This window comes from Acinonyx jubatus, chromosome B2, assembly GCF_027475565.1.
Source record: "Acinonyx jubatus isolate Ajub_Pintada_27869175 chromosome B2, VMU_Ajub_asm_v1.0, whole genome shotgun sequence".
Lineage (NCBI taxonomy): Eukaryota > Metazoa > Chordata > Mammalia > Carnivora > Felidae > Acinonyx > Acinonyx jubatus.
In genome coordinates, this window is record NC_069385.1 from 99,141,955 (window position 1) to 99,155,249 (window position 13,295).

The 13,295-nt window shown below is 43.9% G+C and overlaps 1 protein-coding gene across 2 annotated transcripts in view; it reads right to left on the reverse strand.

The window, feature by feature from the left end:
- LRRC1 (leucine rich repeat containing 1) overlaps positions 1 to 13,295 on the reverse strand; it is a 127,696-nt gene that overhangs the window by 101,746 nt on the left and 12,655 nt on the right. Inside the window, exon 1 of one of the 2 annotated variants that reach the window (XM_053222685.1) lies at positions 29 to 163. The exons of the other annotated variant lie outside the window; for it this stretch is intronic. The gene's annotated coding sequence lies outside the window, so the exon portion shown is untranslated. Of the gene's footprint in view, positions 1 to 28; positions 164 to 13,295 lie in introns of those variants that run through there. 2 annotated transcript variants of the gene reach the window in all.

Sequence of the window (13,295 nt, forward strand, 5' to 3'; positions counted from 1 at the left end):
CCCGTTTCTGGCCAGACAGCCCGGTTACCGTATGACTCTTAACGGTCTCTCTCTTCCACAGCTTCTCGGCAATTCTTTTTTCTGATCTTGCAGGGCTTCCGCCCTGCCTCTAACTCTTCCTCACGTGGGTCCCTGCAGCCGCTTCTCCAGCCTCTCGGCAGGCAGTGTCCCCCCACGGTGCTGCTGCTGCTGCTGCTGGGTCAGTACCCACCCCACCCCCAACACACACACACACACACACACACACACACACACACACACACACACGGCGTCAAACCCCAGACCTATGTGCTGCACCACAGCATTTTGCTGCCCTACGTGAGTTCCCGGGCTCTGTCCTGGATGACTCAGACCTCGAAAGATAACAATATTTATGAAATGACAAGGAGATTAAGTGAGGATTTAAGTACCCACTGCCATTTCCTAGAAGTGAAAGGAAGTAGATTTGGCAAAACACTTCTACAACCGTGATGCCTATCCTACCAGGAAAGATTCGAGAGTATACTCAAAAAAAAAAAAAGAAGAAACAACAATTTAGAACGTGTTTTTGACTTACTTCATGCCTTCCCTACCTTTCTCCATGCTCATCACATCACTCATAAACACACACACACACACACACACACACACACACACACACACGGTCACACAGTTTACTGCTATTCTGTACAAAGGAGATACTGTACCATCTAATCTGCATCTTTCTTTTCTCACAAGACAATGTACCAGGAAAGCCCCTCCATGACAACTAATTAATAAATCTCCACCTCATCTTGTAAGCACTGTACCACAGTCATGGCATGTATGCATCATAATTCATTCAACCATTTTCCCTGACAGGCATTCCTTTTTGACTGCCCCTGTTCATTTTCTTTTTTTTTTTTTTATTTGTTTTCTTTCACCACCACAAGAATGCATTAATAAAAATCCTTCCGTATATAACTTGAAACACTGGTATTTCTATTTTTAAAACAGAATGCCAGAACTGCTATTGCCGGGCTAGATTCTCGATTTTAAGAGACATTGTTGACACGGCCTCCAAAAGGGCCATTTCACTCCCCTATCCACCACTGCCCTACATCCCAGAGGCAGGTTTGTAAAAGAGAGTTCGTATTAATGCTTGTACATCCACATACTATCTCTGGAAAGATACAAAGTAACAGAAAAGCAGCTTTCTGGTCCCAAGAGAGAAGTACAGGCCTGAGAAACAGGCAAGGGACACCCACTTTTCAGTACACACACTTTTTGTGCTGTCTTTATGTTTTACCATGTCCATATATTACAGATTCAAAATGTAAAATGCTCTTTAAAATAGTAGTGGACATTTCAAAGTAAGTACTGACCTTAAAGTATTGGCCATATATGCAACTAAATGTTGTGAAATTAAAATGCATAGAATTTGGTTTAAACGATCGTTTTTGAATACCTACATTACTCTAGATTTTAAGAACACAAAAATCAAGGCAGCCCCTTCTGTCGAGGAGCCCAAAGTCCAGTAAAGAGAAAGGTCTGTGTGCCAGACATCCACAAGGCCAAACAGCAGCCAAGATGTCAGGGTCAAAGGTGCCCCTCTGGAGCCAGGAACTGGCACGTAGGTGACCGTTAGACAATCACAGCCTCTGGTATACAGGTGACTTTTTTCTTCTGCCTCTTTAAACATTACTGTATTTGTCGAGGTTTTCAAAGGGGCATCAATATCACTTTTGCAGTCAGGGTCAAAAAAAAAAAAGGACTCCCCCAAAACATCAATTGCCAGTATCAAAAATATCAACCCAAATGAATTTTTTTAGCTTAAGAGTTGAAGCAGTAATTAAAATCCTGGCTATCTTTTTTTGTCCTAACTCTATTAATATGAAACTAATGTGCTATAATGTTTTTAAAGGGGAATACAGCTGGATATTTGGAGGGTGTTCAGACTACTTCAGATTGTCTGGCATGTAAAAAAGCATTCACAAGAAGTAGTGGAGGAACCGGAAAGAAGGGGTTCCATTATGTCCCTTACCCTTCCCTCTAGTGCTCATGAGGTTACCTGCAAAGAAATATTTAGTTTACAAAGTATCCTAGAAAATATTTAAAATCTTGAAAATATTTAAAAATCTTATCCTCGGGAATGAGGAACTTTAATATGCTATTTATAAATTCTGCTGTAATGAAGCTATATTCAAAAGCAATAACTACAAGTTTAGCATTATTTTGATTCTGGTAACTCAAAATGAACACAAAAAGGCTTTTCACAGATTTCTATTGTCACGAGGCACTTAAAATTTCCATCTCAGTGATTTCTCTTTCCCCATGTGTTTCTTTTTATAAGATTCAAGGGCCTGTAGGGAGAGATTATCATGGGGATCAATTCCTAAAATACATCTATATATTTTGTCAGGTAACAAACACACAAGTATTACCGTATAATAAGAACATAGACTTAACATCTACTTTATAGTCCAAAGCTAAATTATGCCGAATATAATTACCAAGCCAAGAATGAGGAAACATACCAAACAAAAAATGTGTGCCCTTTGGTACCATGCTCACCATAATTTGTATGCTAAAAATATCTAATAGCCCAGCGTCAAAGGCATTGAAGATTAAAGCCTCTTTTACTTTAAAACTGCTTCGAAACTAGAATTACATCAGACACACCTTCCTGCATTTGCCAAAAGAGCTCACGTTATAAAAGCAGAACTTTCAATTAAAATTTTAAATGATTAGCAAGAGAAGAATGCAGAGTTGTTCCACTTCAAAAGTTACAAAGGGGAGATGAAAACGAAAAGCAGCAACATGCTTGGGTACTCGTTAAACCTGCTTATATCCTGGATACAGGAAGCGTTTTGTTTTGATAGCACCATGGGCCAAAACCAAGGCATTATTGTTCAGTGCTAGCATTAAAAACAAATAAAAATAAAACATTTTGTGAAAACTGGCCTGCCTGTCTTCCAGGAAGATCAAGATCTTATTGGCCAAGATGAAACGTTCCATGGGGACCACTGTGCACAGTGAACCCATCTTCATGTGCCTGTGGACACAGGGGAAAGAGAACTCGACCTAGGTTTGTCCACTGAAAACTGATGCCCTAATTTCCCTAGAGGTGCTACAAGCAGAGGCCAACTTTATATTCTGGAGAGTCCCTGGGCCCTAGCAGGCCAGCTCCATAGACAACTGTCACTACATTTCAGTGACCCGAGGGGAAAGAATGAGGCCTGAGCTAGCCTCATATACAGCTCCTGAAGACACTCCCTCAACTCTGTGTGTGTGTGTGTGTGTGTGTGCGCGTGCACATATGTGCAAGCGTGCTGTCTGGCAATCATGCTGATATTCAGCCACACACAAATCATTCTTTAAAATCATCACTTAGCCTGGCTCAGTCAATAAGGCATGCAACTCTTAATCTTGGGAGTTGAACATTCAAGCCTCATGTTGAATGTCAAGATTACTTAAAAATAAAATCTTTAAAATAACAAAAACAAAAAAACAAAAAAAACAAAAAAAACATCACTTAGGGAACCCATCTTCCAGTGGTTCCTAGAGTTTCCAGAGCTCAGAGGCCCACAATGACAATAATGTGGATCTCAAAGGCAATTTCGGTATTTCAAAGGCCAACAGAAATTGAACATTCATCTCCAAAAGACTAACTAAGCCCTAGCTAGCATGTCTTCAGAAATAGGAAAATTTAACTGTCAACCCACTTAACAAACACAGTGTATCTGGAAGCAAAATCTTTAAAGCCATGCTAAAAATGTAGGGGATAAATGGCACACACTGCAAGCAGGCAGCACTGTTCAAGCATCTGCGCACTTGCCTGCTCGGAGCTACCCCAGGGACTCACAGCTGAGCAGTCCAACAGACACTGGCAGTGCTTCACCGTCACCCCTCCTGTTCACACAGAGCTATGATACTTTCCAGATCAGCCCATGACCTTATTCTTATTTAAGAACCTAGTTCTTAGGACACCCGGGTGGCCCAGTCAGTTGAGCGCCTGACTCTTGATTTTGGCTCAGGTCACGATCTCATGGTTCGTGAGATCGAGCCCTGCATTGGGCTCCACGTTGAGCATGGAGCCGGCTTGGGATTCTTTCCCTGCCTCTCCCTCTGCCCCTCTCCTCCACTCACCAGCTCTCTGTTAAAAAAAGAAAAATACGTAAGAATCTAGTTCTTAGCCTGTCCCAAACTTCACATGTGCCTTTAAAAGATCTGCAAATGCAGCTTGATGGTCCAAGCTATGTGTAGGTGGCCTGAGCACAGTGTTTTGAAATTTGAGGAAAACCCACAAAGTGATTAATCTGAAGGGCAAAACATGCATTTGGATGTGAAATGCCTAAATCTCATTACCCATAATCACAACTCACACAGTTTATTCACAGGTTTTAAAATCTAAGAAAATAAATACAAAATTTTACTGAATCAACACATACACACAAAAAAACAAAAAACTACCCATTACTTTAACCAGCTAACTCAAGCTGAACCCTGTAAGAAAATGAATTGGAGGCAGAGAATACAGAAAGATGAGAAAAAAAGGTGGGGGGCAAGGAAAGAAAATGCCATGAACAAGCAAAAGAGGAAGTATGAATCAAGAAAGAGACTAAGAGAAAAGAAGTCAAAGATGGACTCTCTAGAATAGTGAAAAGGAGGAGGGATGCATGAGTTTCAGAAGAAGCTAGCACATTTTTAACACAATCTGCAGTTCACTTGAGCCACAGGCTTCAGATTACTATCAACCTCCTATTAGCTCCTACTGAAAAACTAATTAGCTAGTTAACTCTTTATCTTTAAAACCTCCATCCTACAAACCGAACAAAATGACCAGGAAGGTAAGGCGTTACCAAGACTCTGGGATCCAATTCACACACACCTCCCACCCACCTCCTTCCTGTCACAGTCCTAGGAATGTCCAGGGGTTCATAGAGTGGAGGACACAAACAGGCAGCCCATACAGATAAGTCCAGTCTATACCTGATCAACAGTGCATTTTTGAAACTGTTGAGCAAGATGTCAATGCTCAAAAACAGGGAGACTTCACGTAAAAATTCTGATTTCCTGGGAAAAAAAAATGCAAGCAAGTAAGCATTGAGGGAAGCAGTTAACAGCAGGCCCACATCCTAATGTGACAGGGCTGGGATGCAATGGTGAGGGCTGTCCTCCTCAGATGGGGCACATGCTCTCTTCTGCCACAGGTCTGTCCTCAGCCTGCAGTGCCCACATGCCCCTGTCACAGGCGTCCGGACTAGTGGTTCCCAATGGAGGGGACGCTTCCAACAACAAGCCTAGCAGCTCCTACTGACCTCCACACCCACTGCACATCACTGTCCTCTCCCAGGTCCCGCCCTGGAAGACTGACCTCACCCAGAGCTGCTTCCTTTCCCCAGACCTGCTTCCTTTCACCTATCTTCAACTCCAATGGCCACGACCTCTCCCATGGCTTCATTCCTACGATTTTCTCTCTGACCATCCAGCCCTTGCTAAAAAACTCCCTTCTTTCTCTGCCTATACAGCATCCCAAATACCTTTTCCATCAGACACCTCAGCGGCCTCAATCCCTCTTCCGTAGGTACAACAGACACCTACAATCTACCTTTCCCTACCCTGGGCTGGTATAGTTGAGCACTCTGGAGGACAAAAGAACACACACCATGAAGGCTGCTGGCACCCCTAGAAATTCACAACAACCCCAGGAACGCCTGCTAGCCCCTTCTCAAGCTTCACCACCCAGAGACACCCCCTGTTCAACCCCCCCACTTCTCTCCCCCAGCAACTACCCTATCTTGTCCTTCCCTGAAGAAACTAAAGCCACCAGGCTTCATCTTCCATTTACCCACATGCATCCTTTCCTTCATTCCTCAAATTCTGTAAGGAAAAAACCCAGTCATGCACACTGAAAATTAAACTGTTACCCTTGACCCCTGCAACCACCACTCTCCTTTTCCAGTTCAGTCAGTCACCAAGTCCTGGCCCTGTTTGCCTCAGAAATATTCTCCCTGTCTCCGGTCTTGCTCCCCCTCAAATCCATCCACAAGCTGCTACCAGGCTGAGCATTCTGAACCCGTGTCTGACCAGACACTCCTGGGTTTAAACTCTGTGATGACAAATCAAAGGCCAAGCTCCCGAACCTGGCATTCGCAACCACCTGGGATGGGCCTTCTGCCTGTCCCTTGACCCCCGTACCCCCATACCTCCAACAACACCTGACTGCATCGTGCCCCCTGCCCTCCACCACCAGAAAACCTCTGCCACCAGCTCCACAACCCAGGCTTCGTCACAATCGGCCTGGGTGGCTGACGCCATCACTAAACTCTGACACCTAAAGGTAGAGACTGGCACTCCCTTCTGCATCTCGGGTGCCTAACAAGGCAGTGGGCCTTCTACGCGTGTTGGCTGCATGAAGATCTCAAGGCTGCTGCTACCTGACTGGATCTGCCAAAGTAGCATGTCGCACAAAAAAATCAGCCTTTGGAGTCTAGCAGACCTGGGCTTAATCCCAGCCAGGTTGTTTTCCATGTGAGTGACCTGAGGCATGGGCCTGGCCTCAGTTTTCACACCTGTAAAATAGGACTTTTGAAAACCCTCCCTGACAACGCCAACCCAAAGTGCCTAGTTGTGCATCTGGAAATACTGTGGGCAGTCAGTCAGTCAGTCAGTCAGGACTGCTATTTGCACTTTCAAAACTGTAACTGAGGTTTCATTCCACTCTCCAGCGTGTGCAGTGTGTGGGCAGCCCCGGCCCACAGCCTCAGAAACACTTCCTGCCTTTTGGCCATTTTGCTCCTCATTAACGCCTCCACTCAGAGGCCAGGGAGAGAGGATGGTACTTCTGTCAACACAACTAATGATGTGTTATCTTTCTGTGCTACTGTTGACCCTCTGCCAAAGGGACATGCTGACTCAGCCCACACCAGCACCCTCCTCGCAGGTGGACGGCACACAGACGTGTGACACACCTCACTGGGCCGGCGCTGCAGGAGCCTCATGGCACGCCAGGCTCAGACGGAACGAGGTGAGGCTGTGCCGCTGGAATCATGAGCCCCTCAGAATAACTCCCGACACTAAGGCGCTACAAAGGAGTGGCTGGACACATGAGAAATGTCTAAGGAGCTACATACCTAAACTACACCTGAAAAAAGTTTCTTTTTCGATGCAACAGACATTTTTTGAGCATTTCTTTTAACGAAGGCGCTGAATTCTCAAATGTCTGAGACAGAGATGCATAAAATAAGTCGCTGATGACAAACTGAGGGAAACAAACAAATGCACAACTAAGCCTGATCTTGACAGATGGCATGAGAGAAGCGAGCTGTGAATGGGTCAGGGGAGCACAGACACGGACGTGACTGCAGAACTGGGAGCACTTCACGGAAGTGGCAGCATCTGCACTGAAGAAGAGCATTTCAAGTGGAACACCAACAAAGACATGGGGATCTGGGACTCTGTCACAGAAATCTAACACTTAAAAACCACATTACAAGAGGAGAGCTGGGTGGCTCAGTCAGTTGAGCGTCCGACTCTTGATCTCGGCTCAGGTCACGATCTCACAGTTCACGGGACCGAGCCCCGCGTTGGGCTCTGCGCTGACAGCACAGAGCCTGCTTAGGATTCTCTCTCTCCTTTTGTCTCTGCCCCTCCCCTGCTATCTCTCTCTCTCTCTCAAAATAAATAAATAAACTTTAAAAAAAAAAAGTACTAGGAAGTACTTAGAACATACACTAGAATTCAACAATTTAGAAAACAAGCAGATTTGGCAATTTCATCTGTATAATATTTATGCTTTCCTCTCACAAAATTTCACACATAGAATGAAATCTAGGGACAATGTCTGCATGTACAAGCTTTTTTGTTTTTCTTTTAAGAATACTTTGCAACAGAAGTCACTCCTTCTAGACTCTTCCTGAGCAGATGGTCCCTATGTTTTTGGCAGAGGACATGGAGTTAAACCAGAGAGAGACATAACAACTACCCACTGATGGGAAACAAGGGCGTCTGCCATAGTCAGCCAGGCTCACACTGTCTGTCCTCCCTGCCCTCCTCTTGCAGCAGGCACTTGAACCCCACAGCCAGTCCCAAGCCCCTTATTCCTATCCCTCGCCTACCTGCTTCCCACTTAGAAAACTAGGGTTGGGCCCGTGGCTCCGTGTCCACCTCTGCTTGAGACGCCACCCCCATGAGGGGCTTCAGTGGGAGACGGAGCCCAGCACACCACCCAGAAGCCACACCAGTGCCCAGCGCCACCAACCTGCCAAGCCCACCCCCGAACCACCGTCCTTCAGGCTTCCTCCTATGTGAGATGGCTAGACGCCTATTCGAGGCATTTTCGGTTGCAAAGCTTGTGACGTGCAGGCAGAGTATTCCAAATACACCCCTCTGTTTCTCCAGGGCTGAACCCTCTGTAAGGAGAAACCGCCAGGGATCTGAAACCACAGAAGTTCCCTGACACTGCTCTCAAGCCAGGTTTACTTTGGGCCTAAACCTGAAAAATGAAATAAAACATTTAGACTATATAAATGTTTAAAACTATATAAACTACACCTCATCAGCAATAACCATCTAGTATATTTACCTGACAAAACATATCTTTACTCTGGTTTCCTTTTTAAACAGTAAGTTACTACAGAGAGGTGGGGATGGGGAAGGTGGAAGAGTAGGGGTTGGATTAGCTTCTCTCTTCTCATGGCCTCTACAGAACTCAGCAAATCGCTAGTTACCAGAGATGCAGGGCATAACCCACCCACCCCCTCGCCACTCTTCTTGCCATTGAGAATCAGGTTATGAGGTTATGAGAACCAAGGTGGGTAATTAGCCGTGGCATACTATAAGCTAAGGTGAGTCTATTGTAAAGTGCATGTTTTCTATTAACTCAATCTTATTGGCATCCATTTGTTGCAGTCCTGGAATATGTATAGCTCCAATAAGTACAATGGAACCTCTTTTTAACGTTTATTTAGAGAGAGAGAGAGAGAGAGAGGGAGAATGTAAGCAGGGGAGGGTCAGAGAGAGGGAGGGAGAGAGAGAATGCCAAGCAGGCTCCATGTTGTCAGCACAGAGTATGACTCAGAGCTTGAACCCCTGAACCGTGAGCTCATGAGCTGAGCCACAGCCAAGAGTTGGATGCTTAACCAACTGAGCCACCCAGGTGCCCCAAGAGCCTCTTGATAATACTAATCTTTACAGTCAAGACCAATAACTGCCTTATAACCTAATCACTTGATATCATTCTTTCAAAACAGAGACAAATGGCGTAACAGGTGAATAATTATGAGCAGAATTATAATGAGGGCATTGCTGTGATAAAACCAGTGCTCATTATGTTCAGTGAGACCTATTGTTTTTCCAAACGGATGTGCTTTTACTTCAAGAGTTTGTAAGGATACAGCTACAAGTTACTTCCTGAAGGGAAGAAACCCAGCACCAAAGAATGGGTGCCTCTAATCTTCTTTTAAAGATTATGCCTGAATGGGCACATTACTATTTGGTGACCTAATTCTTAAAGTGATATTTCAGCTCAGTGCTCTTTTTCTTTTCTTTTTAATTTTTTTATGTTTTTATTTTATTTTTGAGAGAGAGAGAGAGAGACACAGAGTGTGAGTGGGGGAGGGGCAAAGAGAGAGGGAGACACAGAATCTGAAGCAGGCTCCAGGCTCTGAGCTGCCAGCACAGAGCCCGACATGGGGCTTGAACTCACAGACTGTGAGATCATGACCTGAGCTGAAGTCGGATGCTTAACAGACTGAGCCACCCAGGCACCCCATTGGTGCTCTTTTTCTTAACAAGGCAAAAATAACCGAGGTGACATGGGTATCTGTCTCTGTTCCCTTTCACAGAACAGACACAATTCCTGACCCATCAGGTGGCTTTTGGTGTAGACAACATGGTCGCCCCATATTTAGCCTGAAGGAAGGAAGACACAGTGGTTAGGAATAAGGGCTCTCGAACCAGACTGCATCGGCTGGACCCCTAGCTCTTCTGCTTCCTAGCTGTGTGACCTTAGCAAGCTAATTCATCTGTGTCCCAGTGTCATCAACAGCAAAATAAAGCTATTTATGTAAAATGAAGTCATGGTTGTAGAAAGGATTAAATGAGTTACTCACAGGAAGTATTTAGAACAATTCAAAGCACGCTGCTCAAAAACAGTGTGCTGTCTTTCTTATAATTATCATTACCCAGACTTCCTCTCCTAAGTTCTAGGTCTCATAAAAACTTCTGACATGTCCCAAGTCAAGTACTTCCTATGCTGCTATATTCCTTTTCCCAGTCCACCGTAAACAGCTCTGTCATTCCCTAGTTGACAAAACCAAAACCCTGCATCCAATACATCAGCAGGTCTTCCTGACTTTACCCCCAAGATATAGCTCATTACTCACTGCTACCACCCAGCCCAAATCACCAACAGCTCTTCTACAGAACTTTTCAATAAAAGGCTTCCTCTCCAGGTCTCCCTGCTTCTCTGAACTCTTCCTCCCTGTCTCTCACCAGCTGGCAGAGGGAACTTTCTAAACCCTAAGTCAGCTATCCTGCGGGTTCATGATCTGCCATACTTCAAGTGACCAAACAAATAAATAAATAAAAACAAAAACAAAAACAAAACAACAATCCAACCTCCCCACCAGGGTCTCCATACCCTTACATACATGAACCCCACCAACATCTTCACTTCTCTTCCCTGTCATACTGTGTTCCAGCCTCACTGGCCTTCTTTCTGCCTACAAAATTGCCAAACTCATCACCAAGTCTTTGCAAGGACTTCTGTCATATTCACACAGCTACCTTCCTGCATCACTCAATACAAATGCTGCCTCCATGGAGAGGCATTCTCCCTCCTATCACTCCCTACTGCATTTCCCTGTTTTATTTTCTTTTGTTTTTTCATTATTTTTTATACGATTTATTGTCAAGTTAGCTAACATACAGTGTAGTCTTGGCCTCAGGAGTATTCCTATTCATCACTTACATACAACACACAGTGCTCATCCCAACAAGTGACCTCCTCAATGCCCATCACCCATTTTCCCCCCGCCCCCATCCCCCCACCCAACACTCTGCCAGCAACCCTCAGTTTGTGATCTGTATTTAACAATCTCTTGTGCTTTGCCTCCCTCTCTCTTTGTAACTTATTTGCCCTTCCCTTCCCCTAGGGTCTTCTGTTAAGTTGCTCAAATTCCACATGAGTGAAAACATATGATATCTTTCTCTGACTGACTCATTTCACTTAGCATAATACCCTCCAGTTCCATCCACATTGCTGCAAATGGCAAAATTTCATTATTTTTCATCACCAAGTAGAATTCCAGTGTGTGTGTGTGTTTGTGTACACACACAAACACACACACACACACACATACACACCACATCATCTTAATCCATTCATCAGTTCATGGGCATTTGGGCTCTTTCCACAATTTGGCTATTGTTCATTAGCACTGCTGTAAACATTGGGGTGCATGTGCCCCTTCTAATCAGTACTACTATATCCTTTGGATAAATTCCTAGCAGTGCTATTGATGGATCACAGGGTAGTTCTATTTTTAAATTTTTGTGGAAACTCCACACTGTTTTCCAGAGTAGCTGCACCAGTTTGCATTCCCACCAGCAGTGCAAGAGGATGCCCCTTTTTCCACATCCTCACCAGCATCTGTAGTTTCCTGATTTGTTCATTTTAGCCACTCTGACCAGTGTGAGGCAGTGTCTCAGTGTGGTTTTGATTTATATTTCCCTGGTGATGAGTGACATTGAGAATCTTTTCATGTGTCTGTTGACCATCTGGATGTCTTCTTTGGAAAAGTGTCTATTCATTTCTTCACTGGATTATATGTTTTTTAGAGGCTGAGTTTGGTAAATTCTTTATTATCTTTTTGACACTAACCCTTTATCTGATATGTCATTTGCAAATATCTTCTCCCATTCTGTTGGTTGCCTTTTAGTTTTGCTGATTGTTTCCTTAGCTGTGCAGAAGCTTTTTATCTTGATGAGGTCCCAATAGTTCATTTTTGCTTTTATTTCCCTTGCCTTCAGAGACATATCAAGTAAGAAGTTGCTGTGGCTGAGGTCAAAGAAGTTGCTGTCTGTTTTCTCCTCTAGGGTTTTGATGGTTTCCTGTCTCACATTCAGGTCTTTCATCCATTTTGAGTTTATCTTTGTGTATGGTGTAAGAAAGTGGTCCAGTTTCATTCTTCTGCATGTTGCTGTCCAGTTCTCCCAGCACCATTTGCTAAAGTGACTGTCTTTTTTCCACTGGATACTCTTTCCTGCTTTGTCAAAGGTAAGTTGGTCATACATTTGTGGGTCCATTTCTGGGTTCTCTATCCTATTCCATTGTTCTATATGTTTGGTTTTGTGCCAATCTGACTGGATGATTACAGCTTTGTAATACAGGCTAAAGTCCGGGACTGTGATGCCTCCAGCTTTAGTTTTCTTTTTCAACATTACTTGGGCTATTCAGGGTTCCATACAAATTTTAGAATTGTTTGTTCTAGCTCTGTGAAGAATGCTGGTGCCATTTTGATTGGGATTGCATTGAATGTGTAGATTGCTTTGGGTAGTATCAACATTTTAACAATTTGTTCTTCCAATCCACGAGCATGGAATGTTTTTCCATTTCTTTGTGTCTTCTTCAATTTCTCTCATAAGCTTTCTATAGTTTTCAGCATACAGATCTTTCACCTCTTCAGTTAGGTTTATTCCTAGGTATTTTATGGTTCTTGGTGCAATTGTAAATGGGACCGATTTCTTGATTTCTCTTTCTGTTGCTTCATTATTGATGTATAGAAATGCAACCAGTTTCTGTACACTGATTCTCTATCCTCCAACTTTGCTGAGTTCATGTATCACTTCTAGCAGTGTTTTGGTGGAGTCCGGCTTTTCCATGTAGAGTATGTTATCTGCAAAAAGTGAAAGTCTGACTTCTTCTTTGCCAATTTGGATGCCTTTTATTTCACTTTGTTGTCTGAATGCTGAGGCTAGGACTTCTCCCTGTTTTGTTTTCATTACAGTTTTTATCACTATCTGAAATTCTTATGTGCTTTTCCATTTACTGGCTGTCTCCCTTACCTGGAATGAAAACTTGTAAGAATAAGGCAAGATAGTTATCTTGCTAGATAGAACAATGCTTGAAGCAGAGTCAACACTCAATTAACTCTGTTCAGTGAACAGGGGAAGGAGGGAGAGTGGGTTGAGATTCAGCAGAGATCTATCCCCAGTGCCCATTCCTGAATGTAGCTGCCTGGGAAGCCAGATACCAATACCTGGTCAGAAGCCCGCTTTGCAGGATGGTGGAAAGCTGTCACCTCTGATCCCAGTACACTCCTTGAAAGCCA